We start from the raw sequence: 13,143 nt of genomic DNA, 5'->3' as shown, positions 1-13,143 counted from the left end.
AGGGAATTTTCAAAGAAGTGGCGAGGAAGCTGTGCCCATGGCTCTAAGTAATCCAAGTGGTTATGTTTTTTTTTCATTTTTAAGAAACAGTTTTTTTTTTTTTTTTCCATTTTCAGAATGAACCAGTATTTCAACACATTTTTTAAAGTCTATTTAATAAACAAATTTGGTGTTTCTCACAAAAACAAAAACAAAAACAAAAAAACAAACAAATATATATATTCTTGAAAATTAAGGGGAAGAGACATTCTTTGTTTTTTTTTTTTTTTTTTTGTTAATATAAAAACATAATCTCTTATCCAAAATTGTAGCATACAACAACCCCTAATTGACCCATGAATCAACCAATTTAGTGAAAACAACAAAGAAGAACAACACTCAAACCAAACTTTTTTTTTAATTTTTTTGGGAAAAGTAGCTTGTTACTATGGGGTGGGAACTAAATTATTAATATACGCTGCCGAGTGGGTGCAAATCCAGGATCTCCCCGTAGGAGGGCGAGTCTTTAACCACTTGACTAATCCATCATTGGCACACTCAGACCAAACTTCCATTGCCTCATTTTTATTTTTTTGCTAGAAAAGGAGAGGAATAAAAATCGTGCCACATATATGGTTGAACACATGCGTGATTTACCATGTTATGTTTTGAAATGAAATTTCTCATGAATGAAACACATATGTTTGTCACAAGCAAAGAATTAATAAATCAAGAACATTCATTTTTCCTTGGTGAGGAGTTTCCACGCATTATTTGCATGATGGTTATAACAACTGACAACCCAAGTGTTTATTGGCATTATGTTTTACCTTTTGCTTGACTAATAGCTTTGGTGTTGCACTGGATTTTTGAGAAAAAATTATGAAAATGGAATTTCATCGTACTTAGGCATTGGAGAAAATCAAACATAATCACCAACAGTGAATTTAAATTTCAAACTGTTACCATATTCTATAACTACAACCGTTCTATTCTCATTTTGCTTTAGCCACTTTCCGTCCATTTATTTCCCTGCAAAAAATTCACAAAGATGGTCGGTGCCCATGAAGTGTTTGAGATTTAAGGGTAAGATATCTTTAATTTACTCTACATTTACTTAGCAACATACAACAGAATTACTCAATTTGTTCCGATTACATTGTTATTTAAAGTCAGTAACTACAGAATATGTTAAACAAATTTCAGGCGTCAAACAATGATATATGTGTTTTAAGTCCTTATTTTTCTTTATGTCATGGAGGTTTTAATTTTAATTTTAGGAGCTTATAGGGAACTAGGAAGCTTTAAGGGAATTAAAATTGTAAGTGGGTTCTAAAAGTTCATCATTTATGCTTTTGCCCATGATACATTTATTTTTTGTCTAATTTTGATGACCTGTCAATCATTAAAGCAACATTGGATCTCTTTTGTAATTATTTTCGTCAAAATATCAGTTTTAGTAAGAGTGACATTTTTTTTAGTAATATTGTTTGCTCAAGATCGAGAGGTGTTACTTCAAAAAATATTGACGATTCGGATATGAATATCTCTAGTAAATATTTAGGAACTTGTCTAACCTTACATAAAAAATTAAGGACTTACACTTTGTTGTTGATAAAGTTTTTGCCTGTCTGTCAGCCTGAGAGGCAAATTGTTTGTCTTATGTAGTTAAGGGTGTCGATTCGGTACGGTATTGAATTTGAAAACCTCAAACCATAACCGTACTGTACCATATTTAAATGGTACGGTATGAAACCGATATGAAAAAACGGCACGGTTCTGTAAAATTATGGCATAAAAAAACATAAAATTATAGTTCATTATACAAATTCATTACATAGAATTAAAACATCATCAACTGTGTGTGCTTATTAACTCTCTCTCTCTCTATATATATATCTTAGAATCATCTATGCTCAATTGTTCATCAAGGAAACCTCGTAGGCTTTGTATATTATGTTGCCTAACAAGCTCTCAGTTAAGTTCACTACTGAAAAAGTCCCCTGTTTTTTATCTTTTGCTTTGTTTATTTTATTTTGTGCCTTCAACTTTCTTGAATTGCTCCATATTTGCTGATGCAAATACAGGTCTTTAGACAAACAACACACTTAAATAGAACCTGAAAGGGAAGCAACATTTCAGACTTCACTACCATCTAGTTGGTTGTCTATCTGTGGTCAAGTTCCCAAGTACTATGAAAGAGTAACTGGAGCTCTTATCGTCGGCTTCATTGCAACAGTCATTTACTTGCTGCTGCTTCTTCAATCCGTATCCATTGTTCTAATTTTTTTTTTAATTTTCTATTTTTTTAATTTTTTTTTATCAATAAATCAATATGCCAAAGCCAAATTACCACGATATTGTTCGCTTTTGAGATAGCTCCTATCACGGTTTTGAAGGCGTCCATATCCACTGATCTTGATCCACTTCTTGTTAATAAGTGAGAGCTTAAGCACTTATATTATATATAGGTCTTTCTCTTCTTATCTGTTTGTTGATGAAATTGTACTTCTAGTAGGTAATTTTATTTGGATTAGAAGAAGAACAGTGGGTCAGAGACAGAGTACAGAGAGTACTCAGAAAGGGAGAGTGGGGAAGGATGTTATGAATTGCTGCATTGGTTGTGGTAGTGTGGTTGTATAAGTCACTGTACGATGATGTATGCTTATTATAATTCATATTGTGTTTTTTTGCATGTTCCAAACTTGGTATGTTCCCATATACTATCGTAACAAAACCGCACTGTATACCGAATCGTGCCGTTTTTCCATACCGATTGCATACCGTACCGTTTTTTAAATTACCATTTCCATACCGTACCATTCAAATATGGAATGGTACAGTTATGGTTTGAGGTTTTCAAATTCAATACCGTACCATACCGTAACGAATTACTGTTACCTAACCGAATTGACACCCTTAGACCAAACTGCCATGGCCTCTTCTTTCATTTGCCGACTCCACTCCCAAAGCACTCTCCCTTCTTCTGAATCCATCAATGTTGTTACCTGTTTCTCAAACTCTACTGCACTCACTCACCCATCTTCCGATTCCTTCATTTGTAACGCCAATTTAATCTCTTCCACAAAAAAGACGACGTTCATACAATGTTCGGCATAAAGAGGCCATGCCACCATAGGCACCCTTGCGAATACCGCTTCTAACACCGAGTTCCAGCCGCAGTGAGTGGGATTTTGCTTGGCAGCAGTGCCTACGTGGCACTGTTCCAAGCAGTGAACGGTAATTCAGACGAAGAGTTGAGTCTAACATTAAATCGTTGTCGTTGATTTTTTCCATGTGCAAGAAAGCAAACTTTGAGTGAAAATAGACCCGGTTCGTACGATTCAAAACGAACCAGTACAAAACCAAAACTCAATTTTAAAATAAAAAGTTAAAAAACGTCGTCTTCATCTTCTTCCTTACGAATCGACTTTCTCATCTTGAATAACACCGATCTTCAATCTGGAATTGAGGCGATTCTAACCTAAAAACTTTGTCATGGAAGAGATCCAAAAACCCATGATGAAACCCTGACTCGGAGAAGGAAAACATGAGCCATGGGGGAAATTGAGGTTTGAGGAGAAATCGATTATGTATTTGTAATTGGTTGGCATCAATGGTGATGGATTGCCATATTGCGGACACACACAGCAGCGAAACGATGAAAGCCCACCACGTCTAATTTGTTTAATATCAGAATCTGAATTTCACTGGGAAGTAGGTCAATAGTGCTACTGGGGATATTATTCTTAACACCTTCAACCACTGTCTACTACTTGAGGAGTAGTAGCTGGATAGGGAATCCATGGAAGCGATGCTAAGTTCCTAGACCTGCCAGTGGTGAAAACAACAAAGAAAATAAGGAACTAATTGACGAGGGTACCTGGACGATGGGGATCGACTGATCGTCAATAGTCTGATATGTGATGTTGAAGAAGAAGAAGAAGAAACAGCCGCACCGCTTCTTGGGCTCTCCCGGATTTTGTAGCAGGTATTAGTAGAGTAGACTGAAGGGTTTGGAGCTTCAAACAGAGGTTGTAAGTCTTCTAAAACTCAGTTCCAGATCTGAAACTGTGATCGGAATGAAATTCCATATCTGAGCAGGATTGAAGTCAACTCAAACTTAGGGTTTATGGAGGTTTCGACTAGGGTTAGGTTTGGTTGATACCTGCTGTTCTTGCTACCCAGAATGGTCCTCCATTGCTGTTTTTATCAACTGGGTTGAGTTCCTTCCAAGTTGAATTTTGAATTTCGTCAAAAATCTCAAGGTTGAAGATGACTTGCAGAATTTTTAAACTCACCAAAACAAGTCAGATTTGCAAAAACAAAGGGTAGGGATAGTTTCTAAAGCTTCCTGGGATCAACTTGGAATTGGGAAACTAGAGTTGATGTTCACGGAACAAAATAGAAGCAGGAGATATGCTGTGAAATCTTAAGATGAAAAAATCGAAACAATGGTGTGAAATCCTGATCGAGCAGGAGATTTGATATCGTGAGGGAAAACGAAAGCAATCAAATGTGCTATGACCGCGATTTAATCATTCTTTCTCAAAAGACCCACCAAGAAATGGCGAAAGAATTGCAAGAACCAGATGTGCTTTGGCCAAAACAATCAAGCAGTAATAGATTGAAGATCGGTTTTATTCAAGATGAGAACGTCGATTCGTAAGGACGACGTTTTTTAACTTTTTATTTTAAAATTAAGTTTTGCTTTTATACTGGTTCGTTTTGAACCGTGCGGACCGGGTCTACTTCCACTTAAAGTTTGCTTTCTTGCACATGGGAAAAATCAACGACAACGATTTAATGTTAGACTCAACTCTTCATCTGAACCGTTCACTGCTTGGAGCAGTGCCACGTAAGCACTGCTGCCAAGCAATCCCCAGTGAGTGACAAATCCACCCACCGATTCATGATTTAGTACCTCAGCTTGTGGTGCCCACGATTTCACAGCCAGACCCTTCTCCTTGTTCCTTTCCAAGAAACCCTGCGGTAACAGAGCTTCCAAATCTGGCTCTCCTTCATGTTGGAATGCCATGTGTTTGTTATTGTCCTCAGAGAGTGGCTGGCGCAGAACCCACAAAAACCTTTGGCCGCTCTTTTCCACCCCATTAGCGATCTCCTTCACCTGTGGTGCCGAGAACACACCTCCACTTCCAAAACACAAGAACACCACGCTTTGCTTTGGCTGTGCATCAAGCCATGTCAAGCAAGGATCTACAGCTCCATCCTCGCCATTTCGATTCTTCGGGCCTGTTATCAATGGTCCTACGCAATAAATAGGGGGAGTTGGAGCATCCTGTACGCATGAACTATCAGTGATAGCTTCGATCAATGATGACTCAAGACTACCAAAAGTGTTCATCAGAATTCCTTTTGACCTCGGTATGTTTTTACCTATATTTAACAAGTCAAAGTAAAGTGGATCACCTCGACCCTGGACAGGCAAGTGTGAGGCCGGCATGGGAGGCAAGCCTGGGAAGTGAAGCTGGGTTGTGGGTATGTCTTTGAAGCTCTCAGTGATTTGGTTGTGAAGGACTGGAAGATAGACAAGGAGAGCAAGACAGCGCCGCTGGCAAGAAAATAGTAAGTGGGGATGCCAAGTTCGGATGCCACATCAAGTGCAGGTGTAGAAAAGATATCTATAACCAAAGCTTGAACGCTAGAGGTTTCCGAGATGGTTTCAAGAGCATGGCGGACATTTGGGTTGTTTAGGCGAATGGATTCTGTAAGGGTTCGATCAAGAGAAGGTTCCAAGGAGAGCAAGGGGAGGTGGAGGAGGTTAATGGAAGGGATGGTTTCCGAGATATGGAGGAGGAAGGCGACGGCTTTAGGGTTGTCACCGGCGGTGCCCAATAGGATGAGAACAGTGACAGAAAAGCGATTGTGGTAGTGGTGGAGGATGAGCTTGGCAAACTCCATCATTGGCACAAGGTGTCCCATGCCCATCATCGGGTACAACACTACTGTTCCTTCCATATTTTTACTTCTTGCTCTTCCTCTTCCTCTTCGTCTGTTCTTTCTTCCTATCCTATGGTTTTCCTTTAAAATTAAAAATTCAGAAAAAGGCTTGGAGAGTATGAATTTTTTTTATTTTTTTATTTATTTATTTATTTTGGTAGGAAGACGATGAATTTCTCTGTGATTTAATCATGATCCGACATGTCGGGCCAAGTCGCCGTGTTGGTGGCTGGCGACACCACCTTGGAGAGTATGAATTTTTTTTTATTTTTTTATTTTTTTATTTATTTTGGTAGGAAGACGATGAATTTCTCTGTGATTTAATCATGATCCGACATGTCGGGCCAAGTCGCCGTGTTGGTGGCTGGCGACACCACCGACATGTCAGGCGATTTTTTGAGTGAAGTCGCACCTGCACGGTACCGTCAATGTCCTGAAAACGAGTTAAAAATTTAAAATATTTGAAATATCAGTCTTTTGAATTTAATGGGACATCTTTAGTCAACATTTTCTACCCATTAAATATTTAAAAGTTAAAAACTGATAGTCCACGTGAAGCCTTTATCTTGTTTACTTTATATGTCTTTCGTTCTTGGTTTGCCAGTGGTAATGGACGTACTTGGGTTTTCTTTATCTCTCTCTCATTCTTGGTTTGCCGGTGGTGATGAAGGTTTTCGGTTTTCTTTATCTCTCTTTCTCGTTCTTGGTTTGTCGATGGTGATGGAAGGTTTTCGATAGACTTCGCAGAACATCGGAACTAGGTTTCTCTGCAATCGCTGAGGCCTCCAATGGTAAGATGAATGAGATTAACGAGTCCTGTTCTCCCCAGAGATTCTTATGGTCACGACACCACACAGCCTCCATCGCCGCCGGCAAGTACATCTCCCCTACCTCCACTCTGTTTTCGTCTCTACTTCCGCTGGAGTCGATGAACTTCCACCGGAGTCGATGAAACTTCGCCGAAATCTCGACCGTTGGCGATATATCACCAAGAATATTGTGTCGCCCCCCCCATCGACACCTCGAAATATCGCCCCATGTCGGCGATAAAATGTAATTGCTTGTGAAAGTATTTTATTTATGATATAATTTGTAATAACTTTTCAAAATTCAAATGTACAGATTCCAACCAACGTTTCAACGTTTCTTGGAGTTCAAGTATAATAAATTTTTTTTGGTAGAAGAGTTCAAATATAATATAAACTCTCCTATTGTTGACTTTGAAAATCTTTACGACTAATTCTAACTAGCTGAATTCTAGAGCTACAGTCAATTATGTGAGCCTCAAATAGGTTAATTCTTGTTTTTCTTTTCTTTTGGGTAGAACAAATATCTTAATTCTTATTACACTTAACAAGCGATCTCTTCTGCATTAGCTTATCTACTATTTCATAATTGATTCGAATTTATAATCTTTAATGAGTTCAAACTTATTTATTACTTGTTTCACCATGAATGGTGTCATCTCTCACTTGGAAAGTTTAGGTCGTAAGTGATTACTTTGAATAATCTATACTTTTCCTTCTTTGAAGTTGAAAGGGTGGGTGTAGTGCTTTGTAGTTTCTGTAAGTTTTTTTCTTCCTTGATTCTTCTCCAGCTATGAAAGATGAAATATCTAGATTTCATTCCGAGATCGAGATCCTCTTACTGATGGGCATCAATCTTTCGTTTTCAATGAAGAATTGAAATAATAGTTCCCATTTTTTCCTGGATCTTTGCACACATTTAGCAACGATTTATTGAATCTAAAATTTATTTCAATTATAAATACAACAAAATTCTAATTATATAAATCCACAAAACACAAGACATTTAAATCCAAAACTGTCTGATTGTCGCCAGAATCATTGATCAGGTTAAAAAAAAAGACCATTCAAAAGGGGTGATCTCCAAAGAATTGGTGAAAGCATCGCAGTTGATCCATGCAGTGAATGTGGAGCAAGTTTTGAGAACCAAAACGTCACTGCGTTCATCAGCTTTGAAAGTCTTCATGACTAACTCTAACTAGAAGAAAGGGAGGTTTCTTATAAAGTTTTCACTTTTTTCTCAATGATATTTTGTTTTACTGAAAAGAAATAAAAAAACTTATCACTTTTCTGAAAATTTTGGACTGGCGAACTTGGACATTGGAAGATATTTTTGCAAGTCTTAAATCTCTTTTGGAGGGTACTGAAGCACGATTTTATTTAGTCCTAAATACTTATGGTTGAGTAGATAATAACTTGTGGTGCTTGAATCAATAATAATTTTCAAGGCTTTGCCTTGACTAATCCGGTGTTCGAACCAGGATCTCACACTTGGCTGTGGTGGGTGAGTCTCTCACGGGAATTGTGAAATAGATCAAATAGGTAGACGACATTGATTAATTAGTGATTACGTAAATCATACAATATAGTCACACACTTTGCTAGTTGGAATATCTTCTACCAGGACAAGTAACACATTGATTGCATAGAATTTAAACATTATCAACAATTGTATGTGCAATTAACTTATAGGACCACCATGTTGCTGTAAATAGCTCAATTTTTTCATTAGGATATAGAATCACATCAAACTTGAGATTTTGTAGTCAGTAGGTGACAATGGAGTAATATGTTCTTTTTTTTCTTATATTATAACTAGGGTATTATGAAATAGATATTTATATGTAAATGTTTATATTTTGAAATAAACCCTAACACTAGCATAACTCAAGATTAGTCAAATAATATCTGGATGAAGGTCAATAGTATCCAGTAACATAATATGCACAATAATTTGCTTTACGTTAATGGTGTATAAACAAGCATGACCAAAAGAAGAACATATTACTCCATTGTCTTTCGTTGAAGTGATAAAATTATTTCGATAGGTTATTATCCTCAGCTCATTGTCTTTTATTATACTTGATAAAAAGAGAAACACAAGCCCAAAACCCTTACTAAAAAATGAATGAGTCCAAAAAGTTCAGTCTTGAGAAGAAACCAAGTGGTTACTAATTGAGCCATGAATCAGCCAGCTTGGTGAAAGCAACCAGTGAAGAACCACAGTCAGACCAAGCTGCCATGGCCTCTTCTTTTATTTTCTGGCTCCGCTCCCTAAGCACTCTCCCTTCTTCTGATTCCATCAATGCTGTTATCTTTTTCTCGACCTCTCCTGCACTCACTAACCCATCTTCCGATTCTTCCATTTGCATCGCCAGTTTTTCTTCCACCAAAAAGACGCTGTTCATACGTTGTTCAGCATAAAGAGGCCATCCAACCATAGGCACCCCAGCACACATCGCTTCCAACACAGAGTTCCACCCACAATGAGTCACAAATCCACCCACTGATTCATGATTTAGCACCTCAACTTGTGGCGCCCATGATTTCACTACAAGGCCCTTCTCCTTGTTCCTATCCAAGAAACCTTGCGGTAACAAAGCTTCCAAATCAGGCTCTTTATGTTTAAAAGCCACGTGTTTTTTATTGTCCTCAGAGATCGGCTGCCGCACAACCCACAAAAACCTCTGACCGCTCTTTTCCAACCCAAAAGCGATCTCCTTTACCTGTGCTGCCGAGAACACACCTCCACTTCCAAAACTCAAGAACACCACGCTTCGTTTTGGCTGTGCATCAAGCCATATCAAGCACGGATCTACAGTTTCATTCTCGCCATTTTGACTCTTTGGGGCCGTTATCAATGGCCCTACGCAATAAACAGGGGGTATTGGAGCATCCGGTTGGCTTAAACCATCAGTGATAGCTTTGACCAATGGTGAATCAAGACTATCAAAGGAGTTCATCAGAATTCCCTTTGATCTGGGTAGGCTTATACCTATATTCAACAAGTCATAGTAGTTTGGATGCCCTCGATCCTGGACCGGTTCTGGCAAGTATGAGGCCAGCATGGGAGGCAAGCCTGGGAAGTGAAGTTGGGTTGTGGGTATGTCTTTGAAGCTCTCAGTGAGTTGGTTGTGAAGGACTGGAAGATAGAGAAAGAAAGAGAGTATCACAGCACCGCTAGTGAGAAAGTAGTAAGTAGGGATGCCAAGTTCGGATGCCACACCAAGTGCAGGTGTAGTGAACATATCTATAACAAAAGCTCGAACCCTAGTGGTTTCTGAGATGGTTTGGAGAGCATCACGGACATTTGGGTTGTTGAGGCGAATGGTTTCTGTAAGGCTTCGATCAGGAGAAGGTTCCAAGGAGAGGGAGGGAAGGCGATGGAGGGTAATGGAAGGGATGGTTTCAGAGATGTGACTGAGGAAGGCTGTGGCCTTAGGGTTGTCACCGGTGTCCGATTTGATGAGCACAGTGACAGAAAAACGATTGTGGTAGTGGTGGATGATGAGCTTGGCAAGCTCCACCATTGACACAAGGTGTCCCATGCCCATCAGCGGATACAACACTACTGTCCCTTCCATTTTTTTCGCTTCGAATGGTTTCTCCTGTTCCTCAAAGCTATTTAAGGCGCGAGACATTGAATATGAATAATGTTTTTTGGTCAGAGACAGTCAATACGGATGCAATGCATAACGTCATTGCTTTCGTCGGCTTTGAAACTGTTGATGACCATGTATTAACAAGATGAAAGGATTCTAGAATTGCTATCAATTATGTGGACATCTGGAACTATTTTCTTGGCGGAAGACAATTCCTATTCGTTATCTTATCACATCAAACTTGTCTATTGATTTATATTCTACCCACAAAAAAAAAAAAATCCTTTTATCCCCTGCGGCCCAAGTTTTTCTCTTTGACTTGAACCACACGTAATAAAATTCTTTTATTTTTGGCCTCTTTGTTGATAGAGATGATAAGCTTTGGGTTTTTATTTTATTTTTTCTGGTGGAGAAAAATAAGAATCAATTTAGTGATCGCGTGAGAAAAGAAAATTAAAGAAAAGTTATTGTGTATTAAGTGGGGAAACACTGTGATAAGGAAAAAGTAATAGCCAATTAGGTTGAATCGTAGTCGGTTCAATTACCACAATCAAGACTGGTTTCAGAAGTTAACCTAGAGATGTCTTGAGCATGAAGGAACTAGACGGTAATGGAAGAGACATGATCCCACAAGGTTTGGAATATGCAATTGTGCCCTACATAAAAACTGCAACTTACACATATTAAGGGGATAAAACCCTATGATCGGGCGGCTACAAACGAGGCTTCTGAATTGATCCAACGGTAAAAAAACATGAGGTAAACTTTATATAAATTATTTTGATTTCTTTTCACTAGGATTTAAAATCACAAACAAACTTAAGCTTTTGTAATCACTAAGTGACAATTGACTAATCATTTTTGTTTTTTGAAAAAATAATAGCTTATATTATAACTGGAGTATTATATAATAAAAATTTATGTGTAAGTGTTTACATTCTATAATAAACCCTACCACGCGGTCCACACCAGCATAATTCAAGATTAGTCAAATAAGATCTGGTTGAAGGTCGGCAATGTCCAATTGCAACATGTGGTCATCATGCACAAATTCAACAAGATAATACCCACAAGATTTTGCTTCACGTTAGTGGTGTATAAACAAGCATCACCGGAAGCTCCTCCACAGCTTTAAAATGAGAGAATGGAGTAATCTTATTGGTTCACTAAGTTCATGTCCATAATCATACGTCACCTGCAATGTTTTAGAGATTTAGCATAAATTTTTTAAGTCAATATTTTTTTTTCTATCTTATTTGTATTCAATAAAGGTGTCTCTTTGATGCCCTGCGGTGGGCTGGATTAACATACACTAGACAAGGATTTGCATAAACTGACCCAGACGTCTGGGTACTTCCAACTTGCGAATCCAGATCAACAATGCTCAAGCCACACAACAAAAAAAAAATTTTTTGAAGGTTTTTTTGTCCGGGGCCAAGTACGGGCTAGATCTAATGCAATCCGTTCAGCTCAAAGGTAAGCCCGAGCTATTGTATGGTTGCTTTGATCGAAATCAACGTATAGCAACATCTTCAAAGAGGCTATATTTATTTTATTTATTTTATGAATTCCCTCCACTACCTGATCAGTAGCTGAGAGGATAGTAGGGAATGGTTAGGCGGGGAACGGTGTTGGAGAGGAAAGAGTAAATGAAATAGGGATGTTCAGGGAGGGTTGCTCTTCTTGGAACTCTAGGTGGATTTGCCGGAAAAGTTTCTTTTGCTTTTTTTCCTGGAGATGCTGATCTCTCCATCTATATGTCACCAAGGGAATATATAGCTGAGGGAGCACATCCAAGAAGTGCCGTCCTGCGCTAGCACGAAGAACCGAGCAACGGCTTAAGTTTTTATATTCTCTCCCAATTTGAGCTGCTCCCATGCACGCAAACCGGAAGATCTTAGTTTTCCACGACTGAACAAGTACGTAGATATCTTCATGGGACTAGAGAGGAAGTCTCAATAGATCTTTTCTAGGAGATCAATATGTTGACTTTGGCAGATTGTGCCAGATCCAAGGGGCAGCAGCCAGTTATGCTTGTGGATACGATTTGCTTGTCCAATAACTGTGAGAATACCCTATAACTTTCCTAGCTTCAGTCATCTCAAGCCATGAAAAAATTAATGTCGTTTTTATTTGGAACTCGTAACTTTATTTAAGAAGAGGGATAAATTTTATTTATTTTATTTATTTTTTAATTTTTGGATCTTTGGTTCAAGCAGAATCAACTTACGTGTACTTCGTCAACATCCTCATAGTATCTTTACACATAATTTAAATGGCAGGGTTGCATCCCTGGTTTCAAGGAGAATCAAACTTTTGACTTCATTGATTAACTATTTTACAAAGAATTCTGAATTTCTTGAACTCATATTATAAAGGTCTTAGGGGAAAGGAAAGAAAAATTCATACTATGAGGGTTTGCTCTTTGCCGACAGAATAGTCATTCTATCAATAGCTTGTCATACTCATCTAATTATCTTTTACTTGATCCAAAAGAAAATTAGAAAGTCTTTTATTATTGTTGAAGCTCAGAACAATGTAGCGTTCCCGATGTCCATAGAATATAAATCCAAAACCCTTACAGAAAAAGAAATATGAGTCCAAAACGTTCACTTTTGAGTCATGCAAGTAGTTACTATTACGAAATTGCTTCCGTCATGTGCATCAAATGTGCATGATGGTCAAGCAAAATTTTGGACTGTTGGATTAGAAATTTTTTAGTCTAAAACTTTGGTTGAGATTTAGATCTCGACTGTTGAATCTCAATGGTCGAAATTAATCTCGACAAGATATCA

The 13,143-nt window shown here is 38.1% G+C and overlaps 2 pseudogenes; both read right to left on the bottom strand.

The window, feature by feature from the left end:
• Positions 1-324: 324 nt before the first annotated feature.
• LOC149016519 (UDP-glycosyltransferase 88F3 pseudogene) lies at positions 325-6,040 on the bottom strand (annotated as a pseudogene).
• A 2,728-nt stretch (positions 6,041-8,768) lies between these two features.
• Positions 8,769-10,346, bottom strand: LOC149016518 (UDP-glycosyltransferase 88F3 pseudogene; annotated as a pseudogene).
• Positions 10,347-13,143: the final 2,797 nt, after the last annotated feature.

This window comes from Hakea prostrata, chromosome 5, assembly GCF_041222555.1.
Source record: "Hakea prostrata isolate BN-2017 chromosome 5, UWA_Hpros_2, whole genome shotgun sequence".
Lineage (NCBI taxonomy): Eukaryota > Viridiplantae > Streptophyta > Magnoliopsida > Proteales > Proteaceae > Hakea > Hakea prostrata.
Note: the sequence above shows the minus strand (reverse complement) of the source record. Positions and strands in the feature narration are given on the sequence as shown.